The sequence below is a fragment of the Mus musculus genome, chromosome 1, assembly GCF_000001635.26.
Source record: "Mus musculus strain C57BL/6J chromosome 1, GRCm38.p6 C57BL/6J".
In the NCBI taxonomy this organism is placed as follows: Eukaryota; Metazoa; Chordata; class Mammalia; order Rodentia; family Muridae; genus Mus; species Mus musculus.
In genome coordinates, this window is record NC_000067.6 from 37,671,994 (window position 1) to 37,684,409 (window position 12,416).

A 12,416-nucleotide genomic window follows, 5' to 3' on the forward strand; every position below is an offset into this window, starting at 1 on the left:
ATTTATTTATTTATTTATTTATTTTAAATGACAGGATCTCTCACTAGCCCAGAGGTTATCAAGTAGGCCAGGGTATCTGGTCAGCAAGCAATGGGTGGGGAGGGGGGTTCCACCTGTCTCCACCTCTTCTGCTTTGTTACACATCGAAACACCACACATGGCTTCTTAAATGTGGGTTCTGGGAACCACACCCAATTCTTCATGCTCATTTTACTGAGTGAGCTATCTCTACAGCCCAGCATAGACTTCTTTTTATGTAAAGCTATTTTAGACAACACATGACACATGCTTGAGATGAGCCCAATATATATATATTTGTTGATTTGTTGTCCAGAAAAATGAACATTCATGGCAGTACCACAAATGCCCTCCTACCATCCTTGCTGAGTTCCCCCGACTGCCACACCTAGTGTTCTGCATGGCCTCCAGGTGAAGCGTGAGTGCTCTGCCTTGCCCAGCAGCTCGGCCATAAGAAATGTTTCCCCTCCCAGGGCAACAGCAAGCTTCCCTACCTACTGGCATTTCGGGTTGTACACATCACTCTCCTGGCCTTTGAGTCCTTTTACCTTTGATGTCCTAATTTCTACACTCAGCAGAGGCTTGGTAAACACCTTATGATTCAGGAAACCTCATCAGAGAGCGGTCAGCAGAGAGCAAACCTGCATTCATTAAAAAATAAACAAACAGGGCTGGAGAGATGGCTCAGTGGTTAAGAGCACTGACTGCTCTTCCAGAGGTTCTAGGTTCAATTCCCAGCAACCACATGGTGGCTCACAACCATCAGGAATGAGATCTGATGCCCTCTTCTGTATCTGAAGACAGCTATAATGTACTCAAATTAATTAATTAATCTTTAAAAAACAAACTGTATTCTTTGGAAATTTCACACACGCAACAATGTATCTCCATCATAGACACACTATGCTCAGGTCCAAATTTCCCCCACCCACATCTAGTCTCCCTCCCAACTTCATGTCTTCCCTAAATAATTATTTTTAACCCACTGAGTCTAATTACTATTGCCCATATATCTGCACGTGGGAATGGGTTCATCCCCTGGGCCGTGGAGAAGTCACCAGTGGTCACACTCATTTGAAGAAGCGAGTCTCCTGCTCACAGCCGCCATCATCTGCCTATAGCTTGTCAAGTAGAGGTAGGGCCCAGGGAGCTCCTCCCTGCTCTGAGCTGGGGATTTTAACTGACTCGGTCTTGTGCTGGTTGAACCTCTGTTGTGAGTTCTGTGTGTAATAGTCATGTCCAAGAGGCAGCACTGCATGGCGGTCTTTTACATTTTTATGCTCCCTCTTCTGTGATGGTCCCTGGTCGTGCAGGGGATATGGGAATATCAGATAGCTGTTCCATCTATAGCTAGGCACACCCGGTCAGTTATCTTTGAACAGTAAAGGGTCTCTGCATTAACTACCACTCCCTGCAGTAGCATGCTTCTCTGACCAAGGGTGGGAGAAGCTCAGAGATATATATACGCAGTCTGACGAAGTGACCATTTAGAAAAAGCAACATCAACAGTTGTCCGTCAAGACCCACAATGTCTCTGGTCATGAATTCTGACCACATTTACATAACCAGGCATGAAATCCCTCCTGTGGAGGAAGCCTCAAATCCAATCAAGACAACACTTGGTTGACACCATAAACGATCTTTATCACTGTTAACCAGTGGGCACAGCTAGGCCTACGTTGTAGCATGCAGGGACAGCGTTGGGTAAGGCCACTGTGCAGCTGGCACAGCACTTTCTGGGACTGTGAAAGCTGGACAGCATGGAGTGTCTTTGTCACTTTGAGGTTGATTTCTCTGTGTCCTATAACCAAAGTACATGGTATATTCAGCAATAATATCTTGCCATCCAGTGACAGTGGGCAGCCAAGAGCAATAGCAACAGGCTATGTTGTGCGTGTCTCAGAAACCTCTCAGACTGGTAACTTGTAGGGGCTTGCCTGGCACTGAGATTTTCTTTTAATGGCCCATGTCTTGAGAGCAACATCGTTTATTAATATGGGGTACTTTTGGTCAAACTTTATTAAAATATGTTTAATAGGCTTACAGACTAGTGGTGTTCCATATGGCTCTTTCACGGTCCTCACTTTGGAATAGCCACCCCCCCCCAACTGTCCCCTGTCCCCTGACCACAGCTTTAGCACATAGCACCTCCGTTTTAGCAGCCTTTGTCAAGTTAAACTTTCTTCTAAACAGCTAAGATAAAAATTATTTCCAAAGAGTTCATTTTGTCTTGTTCATTTGGTAAGATCCGCTGACAAAGTGCCCCCGTGTGATTCAGAACCGGGGGCTGGTTTGGTGTGACATAAATATCTCCCTCGTCTGTGATTTTGAAGCATCACATTTGGAGAGCGGGGACATGGAGCAATATGGAGACACATTGGCTCATTATGTGCAAACACCTAATAATTCCAAATCACTCCAGCCTCTGTATTGCAAAGGCCTAAAAAAGGCAGCAAGCCTCCCCCTTTCCTAACTGTTTCAGCGGGGGTGGCCACAGTATGCTGATGGCCCCTGCCACTCAGCACTGAATGTCTCTTGGGTCCAGCTGGCTCCTCAGACTAAAAGTCTCCAAAGATGGTACTAATATGCTTGATGGCGTCTGCGTACGCCCTAGCACCAAGTTGAGCACAGTTACTAAGATAGAAATACAGCTCCACTGGCAAGGGTCACTTGCGTCACCGCAGTGGGCACAATGCTCCCTAGGGAGAACTACTATATTCCTCCATTGCCTGATGCACAGGAAAGGGACCAAGGAGGGCAGGCAGGATCCCACAAATAAACAAGAATACTGGGCACTTCTCAACGTTCCCCTTCCAGTAAGCAAAAGTGTGATGGTCACACAGTTTACCACATACTGCAACTCTCCTAAATAACACGTGTTTTCCCCTTGAATGGAAGCTCGATTGAACATTAGGAACATCTCACCTGAGCCAGGTGACAGAGTCCTTCATCACCAGGCAGACTAAGGGTGGGAGTGTGGCTCAGGGGCTGAGCGCTTGCCTGGCATACCTGGCACAATGCAAAGATGCACACGCGAGCGCGCGAGCACACACACACAAACACACACACATGCACACACAAACACATGCATCCATGCACTCACACATACACACACACTCATGAACACACACTCGAATACACATATGCACACACACATGCACACACAAACACATGCATCCATGCACTCACACATACACACACACTCATGAACACACACACACTCGAATACACATATGCACACACACATGCACACATGCAAGTAGGACTGACAGGAAGCATCAGTACACAGAGTACCATAGGCAATGGGACTCTATTTGGGGGTGCCTGTTCCTGAAGCACAGCAAGCTTCCCAGCCCTCCGGCATGAGCTCATTAGCGAAGAACCTAAAGGTTCTTCCTCTATACCTCCATTTTTACCAGATTTCCAGCCAGAGGCAAGAGTACTACAAACAGCTGCAGGTACCGTTGGACAGGCATCTTGTGCTCTGTGCTCCAAGTAGAGAGGGGAAAAGAGGGGTACCAGGAGAGCCCCACATGGAGCCCTGCCCGGACATGTGAACGGGTACCCATTTACATCACTTGGTTCTGTGTAATCACCTGCCTTCAGAGGAGGCTCCCCGCAAGGACTCTGCCCCCTAGGGGTGCTAAGGAGACATGAGAGCTCCTTTTCAGAGTTTCAGGCTCTGAGAGAGAGGCAACCCAGCCTGGGGGCTTTCCTCTTTAGAAAACCTGCCCCACCCCTGATTTCCATCCCCCCGCCCCGATCTCTTGGGTGTCCCAGTGGCTTCCTGGCTGATAGGTTAGATGGGGGTACACTAGGTTCCTGCCTGTAACCAAGTAAAGAACTCCAGGAATGGGAGGCCACAAGTCCAATTTCAGTTTCTACCCACAGGCAGCCCAATGGGCTGGAGTCTGTAATGGAAGGACCTGGCACAGGTCAATGTACACACCCACCAGGGAAGATTAGGAGGCCTCCAAAGGGGGACCCTAGCCAGTGTCCCTGACACAGAGAAACCTGGAAGGCAGCCCAATGGGAGCTGGCCAGAGATCTACACACCCTCAGCCCCTCTCTACATCATCAGCATCCAAACCCTCACAGGACCCTCGGGAGAACCAAACGTGAGAACCATGGCTTTAAACTGCTCAGCTCACAGTGAAACTTGGGTGTCAGGTCATTTAAGCTCCCACGTGATTTCTGGTGACAGCCACGGTGGAGTGAGGTATGCTGTGACCTCTGGGTGTAACCTTCGATACATGAGGTAAGCCTAAATTGATGCTTACCAACTTAGTGCCATGGGGATGCACCTCCAATATAAGCATGCAGTGCTCACCTGAGAGACAAGCAACTGCTGCTGCTGCGAATTCAGTGCATGCCTCATGCAGGCTCGGAAGCCCGCCGTGTCCAGCAGGAATCTGTCTGGTGGGAATCAGGGAGCACTACCTCTGGAGAAGAGATAGGAGGCCCTCAGAATTGACCCAGTCCATTCTGAGAGTTGCTTCTTACAGTGCAGGCTTTGGGTTTCCCTGGAAGCGCTGCTCTTCACACAGAACCTAGAGTCTGCAGGGAAGGGCGGGATGCTTTCCAACCCAGAAAGGGGACAGTAAGGGCGATGGATCCAAGTCACAAGTGGACCAGGTTGAGGCAGGCTCAGTTCGATGTCCAAGGCTTCTGCTCCCACACACAATGCTTTCCCTGTGAGCCACTGGAGGTCAAGTAAGGCCAGCTGAGGTGGAATTTCAGCCCCTATTCAGCACACAGTAGGCAGCACCTAGAAATGAGGACCCATGGGTAATGGATTAATGATTGATTAGGTTTCTCTCTACTCAAAAGGAGTCCTACTCCTAGGCACCGCTGGACAGAGGGGACCATGCTTTGAACAGAACTGGAAACTATGTTGAGAGCCCAGATTCCATAAGAATCTGCCAAAGCCGCACTCTTAATACACGGTGTAGCCTGAGATGGGAGCCGATGGCTCAGGCTTGAGATGATCGATCCAGTCAATGCTGTTGCGTCTCCTTGGTGACCTGTGGTTGGTTTCAGACCAAGGAGAGTGAGACTGAGGGCTTTCTGGAACTGTTGGAAGGATTTATCTCTTGGGCCTGGCAGGATGCCTGCAGAGAAAAGGAAACCCACACACCCAGAGGCTCTGTATGCAGCCGCAGCTTCTCCTGAAGTCAGCTACCAGGGGCTTCAGTTGTGGGGACCATGAAAATCTGTTCTTAAATGCCAACCACCCTTTGCAAGGCTTATCTGCAGGAAAGGAAAAAAAGTCCCAACCAATTTCATGAGCATGCAGCAGCAGCAGTGGCTGAGTGACGTCAAGAGCATCTGAAGTCCCTGAGGCTGTCTGGATGTACTTTCTCTGGCTCAGCTTTTGCATCTCTGGGACAAACGGGGCTGGTATACTTCTAGTGAGGCTGCATCCAGGGTGGATGGTGGTGAACTGTAAGGTGGGTGCCAGCCAATGAAGAGCTATGTGTTGTAGAGTTCCGAGTGGCAGAGGCACTGTCCGTGCTTTTAAATCCCATCTAACTAGCCCAGTAACCCGGAAGATGGGCAAACTCTCAGCCCTGGGCCACCCCTCTATGGATCCCGTGGTTCTGAGGGCCTCGTGCTCTCCAGTGAGAAAGGAAATCTCAGACTCATGGCCTCTGAGTGAGATGACAAGGGAAGACAGACTCAGTGGCAGCTAGACTGACAGAGAGCTGTGGAGGGCGTTTGGGACAGTGAGCCTTTGCCTCATGTGGGGAGGATGAGACACTCCGAATGAATCACCAGTGGTCCAGAGTCGGGTAAGTCACCAGATCCAGAGGGACCAAAACAGGAGAAGATTCAATGCTACCCAAAGAGAGTGCCAGAGAGGCAGGAGGATTGGGGTTTGATGGGTTGGACTAATGGCTAAGGATCCATTGGTACTCCTCTTTGCATCCACCTCCCAGGACTCAGGTGCTACCCACTGTGTGCCCAGCACTAGCCGAAATAACCTCTGAATGGCAGTCACTGCTGGGGCTCATACAAGACTGAAGGTTGTGAGTTGTGTCTTCCCTGGCACCCACTGGTCCCAGCCAGGGCCTCTGCACACCACAAAAGTACAACAAGGCACAGCAGCGGGTTGCTCCCACCAGCTCCAAAACTAATACAAAGTGCGACCGGTACAATCAGCCAGGTGCAGTAACCTTGCACCACAGAATGGTACACTCAGGTCTGAAGAGTGCCAAAGGAATTCCACCTTGCTGTCTTCCCTGTAGCCTTGGGGTCCCCTCCCTAGTAAGTCCTTCAGCTGTCACAAGAAGAGGACAAGGTCTGTCACACAGACTGTTGTTCCAGACCCAAAGAGATGATGTCATGCACAAAGGAGCTAATGGAAGGGATTATTGCTCACTGGTATTTTTGGCAGCTCTCAAAATGCAGCACATGGAGACCCACCCACACCACCTCCAGGCAAGCCTGCTCTGGCTGTCCGTCTTCACTCACTGGGATTCAGAAATAGTGCCACCCACATGAGATGGTTTGAGCCTGGGAAGCAGCCTGTGCTGGGGAAAGACAGAATTACAGGTGTCCTGTCGCCCAGCATGGCCAGCAGAGGGCAGCAGAGGGAGGGAAGGCTAGAACCTCCTGCCAGATAAACTGGTCTTTCCTACCAGGGATGAGAGGCCCTGAGTTCCAGAGACAGCCAGGATGAGCACCAAAGTCCCCAGCATCAAACATCACCCAAATGGTTCAGAGGTCAAGATGACAGACTACGATCTTGGGCTTCCTGCCGCAAACCTTGAAACAAATGACAACCGAGTAGTCAAGTTCAAGTACACAAGCTACAACCCACACAGACATCCAGTCAAAGCAATGACAGAAACCCATGGCTGAAATCACTTTCATCAACAGGGAAGGGTGCAGCTGGCACTCAACTTGGATAGCAAACATGACCTTTGAACTCCAGGCTTAAGATCAACACCCTAAAGGAAGACCGACTCAGAAGTCGCTCCTCGAACTTCACGCCACTGGGGAAGGCATGGTGGGAAAAGCAACTGCATTTTCCTCCCCCCCCCCCTTTTTAATGGAGATTAATACAGAGTAACTATCTAACATTCTTGGCAGAAATAAATCATACCTAAGAAGTGTGATAGTGCTTTCAACAGCGAGAATGTTTACAATCTGGAATGATGGAATTACTGCAAAGATATGTCCGGTGAAGTATGATAAAAATTAGGTGCATAAGCCCAGCACAAACTGTGTAAGGAAGAGCAAGCAACACGGGTGAGAGGAACGTTAGATGCTGAGAACAGCAAGATGGTGAAGCTGGGCTCTCACCTGGCAGTCAGCCCCCGACTTCTTGAAGCAATAGAGCTCACTGTGACAGGATGTATATAACATGCCTCGGGACAGAGTGAACATGTGACCAAACTGAGCTGGCTTAGCTAACAGTCCGTGGGAGTCAAGACACTGTTAGTGATCAAATTAATTAATCAACATTCAGAAAATGTTGGAATAAGGACCTCCCCACCCCATGCCTGCCTCCGCCTCCCAAGTGCTAGGATTAAAGGCGTGCGCTACCAACTGCTCGGCAGGTTGAGGCTTCTTTAAAGTTCCATCCCATGATGATGAAGCTGCTGCTGCAGGTGGCGATGATGCTGCTGCTGCTGGTGGTGGTGGTGGCGATGATGCTGATGATGCTGAAGATGTATTAATTCCCTCACTTTAGAAAGGGGAAACCCACTGTAATTTAGGAAGGTGCTTATCCAATGTGAAAAACATCTCACCTCCCAAATAAGGTGTTTGTTAGAGTCAATTACAGCCAAATAGTACTTCACAGACGCCTAAGGCAGATGGTCACTGCTGCGGGAACAGGAGACTTAGCTACCAAGCTTTGCTAAAGGGACATTTGGCAGGTTCCTGGGAACCCAGAAGGCAGCATGCAGGCCGAACACACAGTCAGACCTGAGCTGACCAGACCTCTCATCTCTACGATCCATGCAGGCCTGAGCACACAGTCAGACCTGAGCTGACCAGATCTCTCATCTCTAATGCAGCATGCAGACCTGAGCACACAGTCAGACCTCTCATCTCTAAGGCAGCATGCAGGCCTGAGCACACAGTCAGACCTGAGCTGACCAGACCTCTCATCTCTAAAGCAGCATGCAGGCCTGAGCACACAGTCAAACCTGAGCTGACCAGACCTCTCATCTCTAAGGCCACATGCAGGCCTGAGCACACAGTCAGACCTGAGCTGACCAGACCCCTCATCTCTAAGGCAGCATGCAGGCCTGAGCACACAGTCAGACCTGAGCTGACCAGACCTCTCATCTCTAAGGCCACATGCAGGCCTGAGCACACAGTCAGACCTGAGCTGACCAGATCACTCACCTCTGGTTAACCTCAATGCTTTGCAGAAACAGAAAATGGGGAGTCACAGGTGTGGATGGCCTGGCCAAGTGCTGAAAGGAACGTTCTAACAGGTACACACGGAGGTGCTCACCAAACGCTGGTCCTGAGTGTTTCCAAAATGTCCATCTAATCATTACCTGATTGGCTACTAAGTGAGCCATATAAAAGTTTTTAGCATCCATACATGACAAAAACACAAGCCATATAGACTTGGCTCACAAAGTCAATAATCAATAACAAAAAGCAGCCGGGCAGTGGTGGCGCACGCCTTTAATCCCAGCACTCGGGAGGCAGAGGCAGGCGGATTTCTGAGTTCGAGGCCAGCCTGGTCTACAAAGTGAGTTCCAGGACAGCCAGGGCTACACAGGGCTACACTGTCTCAAACAAACAAACAAACAAACAAGCAAAAAAACAAAAAAAAAAAAAACAAAAAAATATAACAAAAAGCAACAAAAAACTCCAAAGAGGATATTCCAAGTTGTTGTGTTTATATATATATAAAGATTTCAACTAAAGATTATAGGACACCAAAAGAAACAAAATAGGGTCCATACACATGAAGTGCAGATGTTATATTTACTAGATTAAGAACACAGATGAACCATTTAAAGTATGTTCAAAGATATAAGAAAGTATATATATAAGGGAAAATAGGCAAATGACATCTCAACAAACAGATAATACAAAAATATATACAAAGTATAACAGGTAAGGTGTCTCAGTGAGGAAAGCAGATGCCTCCAAGCCTGATGACCAAAATTTTATCCCAAAAACCCACATGGTAGACAGAAAGAACCACTTTCAACAAGCTGTCCTCTGCTGATGCACACATCCCAGAGACCCATGGATTACCAATCAAGATGATCTCTCACAGACATGCCTATAGACCAACCAGATAAAAATAACTGCTCAACTTCTCTCATTTCATACGATTTTGATAAGAGACAACCCCAGAAGTAGCCAAGGGTAACCTTGAACTCCTGATATTCCTGCCTCCTAAGAGCTGGGATTATAAAACTGTGCCACCATGCCTGGCCTCTGAAATGTCAACGTCACTAAAGGAGTTCAATAGTAAGGGTGAACCCTCAGGTGGAAGAACTTGTCGAGCCATGTGAAATAATACTAACCAATCTCAGGATCAGAAAAGATAGTGGGAAAAATGAGCAAAGACTCAAAGGCATGTGGAACACCATTAAGTATCCAACGCATGCACACAAGAAGTCCAGTGTGTGCACATGAGAAGCTCAAGAGGAGACCCAAAGGTGCAGAAAGAAGAGCTGAAGAATTCGGAGCTGAATACTTCCAAGTTTTAAGGTAAATGATCTACACGCCCAAGAAAGCCAATGAACCACAAGTAGGGTAACACAGACACACATACCTAGACCCACGAGACTTTCGAAGTGAGAGATGAAGATATCATAGAGGAGAGGCAACACACCTCATGCAAGGGGTCCTTAGTAACTCCAGCAAAGTCACAGAGGTCAGGAGGCATGAAATGTACACAGGCTGAAAGAACACTAAACCCACCCAAATGAGTTTCCAAAACCAAGCTCCTCAGAAATTTCCTTGTAGGTGGTGTGTTGAGGTAAGCACTCACCATGCTGTAACTATACTACATGCTACTGAAGTGGTCACTGTAAAATGGCTAATAATTTGTTATATGATTTTTTTTGATAATTTAAAAATGAAAGAAAAATTAAGATTCCCAGGTAAACACAAACCATAGAAAGATTATTACTAGATCATCGGGTTATGGGAAACAATGGGTGTTAGTTATTCAAACCCACACGGGAAAGAACAGGGCAAAGAAAAGTAATTATACAGATAATTAAAGAGGAAATATAATTGCAATTCCATTTGCATTTTTCCCTTAACTTGAAAGACGATTATGTAAATCTATAAACTGCAAACTCACACCAATGCACACCTAGTGTATAAAGATACAGTTTGTATAACAATAGTGCAGAAAACGAAGGGAGAACAAGCCTATACAAGAGCAGAGATCTTTGCAAGCTTTGGAAATTATACTGGTATTAATCCAAATGAGACTGTTATAAATTAAAGATGTACACTGACCCCCAGCCCCACGGGTGGAAACTGCTAAGAAAATACACTAAACACCATAGAAGAAATGACAAAGAAATGAAAGGGGTAGCATAGCAGAAAGCAGCAATGCAGGAAAAGGCAAAACAGGGGTAAGATGCTCGGAACCCAAAAGATAAATGGCATTCTGTAAATGCTATCTTCATAGTTACAATGAAATGATAAGTACTCCAATTAAAATATAGAAGTTGACAGAAAAAATAACACAAACTAACTAACACTCTGAAGAGTTGTGAACTAGGATCAAAGACATTAAAACTGAAATAGAAAGGAAGACAACGACCCAGAAACTGACAATCAAACCCCGGCTAGAGCAGCCATGCTACTACAGTATGAGATATCATTCAAGACAAAAGTTACCAGAAATAAAGTGAGAGACTTTATCTCATGGTGCATCATGGTGAGGGGCCAATCAAGTTCTCTCAATTGGAGCATACTAATAGCACTCAAGCTACATAGAGCAAAAGTGACAGAATTGAAGAGAGAAATCGATGATCCGGCAGCCATCGCTGAAAATGCTAATATCGCACTTCCGTAATCAATAGAACAAAACAAAACATAAGAAGCACAAGAAGCAGAACACATGACGAGGCACTGGTACCTGGGATCAAGGACCTAAGAACCCAGCTAACACAGAAGCCAGGTCCTGCTCAAGGGAACAAGAATATTTCAGGGTAGACCATCTGCTAGGCCATAAAAACCCAAAACTTTAAAAATATTTAAGTAGCAAAGATTTCCCCAACCACAACAGAATTTCATTAGAAAAAGAACAGAAGGGAACTGTGCAAACTAAACCGCATCTTAGAAAAAAAAATCAACAGGTCAAACAAAAAGTCCTAAGTGAAATTAGAAAACACTTTGAGATTAATCAAAACAATGCCTCAATATACCAAAAACACATGAGATGTAGCTAAAACCATTCTTAGGAAGAGGTTTGTGGCTGTAAATGCTCAAAGGGGGAAAAAAATCCTGGATCAGTAGCTTTCAACTTAAAAATAGAGATAGAAAATATATAGAGGCAGAAGAGGTTATGCTGCAAGCAAGCAGGAGGAAAATACTGAAGTGCAGAAAAGAAATTAATGAAACTTAAAATAGAAAAGGAGTAGAGAAAAAACTAACAAAACAATCTAGTAGGAAGTTCTTTGAAAAAAAATTAACAAATCTATAGCTAAATGTGCCACCAAAGAAAGTATAGGAAATTCAAAATGTTAAAAAAAAATCAAGAATGAGAAAGAAGTCATCATTACCAACACTACAGAAATTAATATGATTAGGTCAACACCTAATGCGTCAAAAACAAAAAACAAAAAAACCCTAGATAACAATGAAACAGACACAAACTACCAAAAATACGACTCAAGAAGAAGTAAAAAGTATAAGTAGATCTAAGGTTTGATTGTTGCATAAATGACTGAATTGGGAGTTGTTGACTTTCCATGATGTCCTTACAGCTTCACGGGTAACCTCTAATACATGCTTACAGAAGGCTAGCAATGGATACATGACGATTTTGGTGGGCTATGAAAATGTTCTGGAATTAAATACTGGTGATCATCCACAACCTTGTTCTGGGATATGCAAATTATATGTCCACTATCCTATTGGAATAAAAAGTGCATGTAATCTGGTACAGTTGTAACAATGGAATTCCTATTTCTTTCTCCCATATTTTACCTGGTCGAACTGAACAGAATGTGAAGGTTTTAAGTCTTAAACTTTCTCTTTCTGTATAGGGACATGCTGTACATATTTGTGGTTTTGTGTGGGTATGTATATGTGGAAAGGTGGCTATGGGTGTACCTGTGTGCATGTGAAGGCCAGCAATCGATGTCTTAGGTCTAACTCCAATCTCTCTCCACTTCATTCTTTAGACAAGGTCTTTCACTGAAGTTTGAGCTCATTGATTTGGCTAG

General features: G+C 46.0%; 1 protein-coding gene across 4 annotated transcripts in view; it reads right to left on the bottom strand.

Moving 5' to 3' along the window:
* The window catches only part of Cracdl (capping protein inhibiting regulator of actin like), a 108,414-nt gene that overhangs the window by 60,318 nt on the left and 35,680 nt on the right, over positions 1-12,416 (bottom strand). For 2 of the 4 annotated variants that reach the window (XM_006496296.4, XM_006496297.2), the window contains exon 2: positions 4,349-4,786. The exons of the other annotated variants lie outside the window; for them this stretch is intronic. The gene's annotated coding sequence lies outside the window, so the exon portion shown is untranslated. The remainder of the gene's footprint in view (positions 1-4,348; positions 4,787-12,416) is intronic. 4 annotated transcript variants of the gene reach the window in all.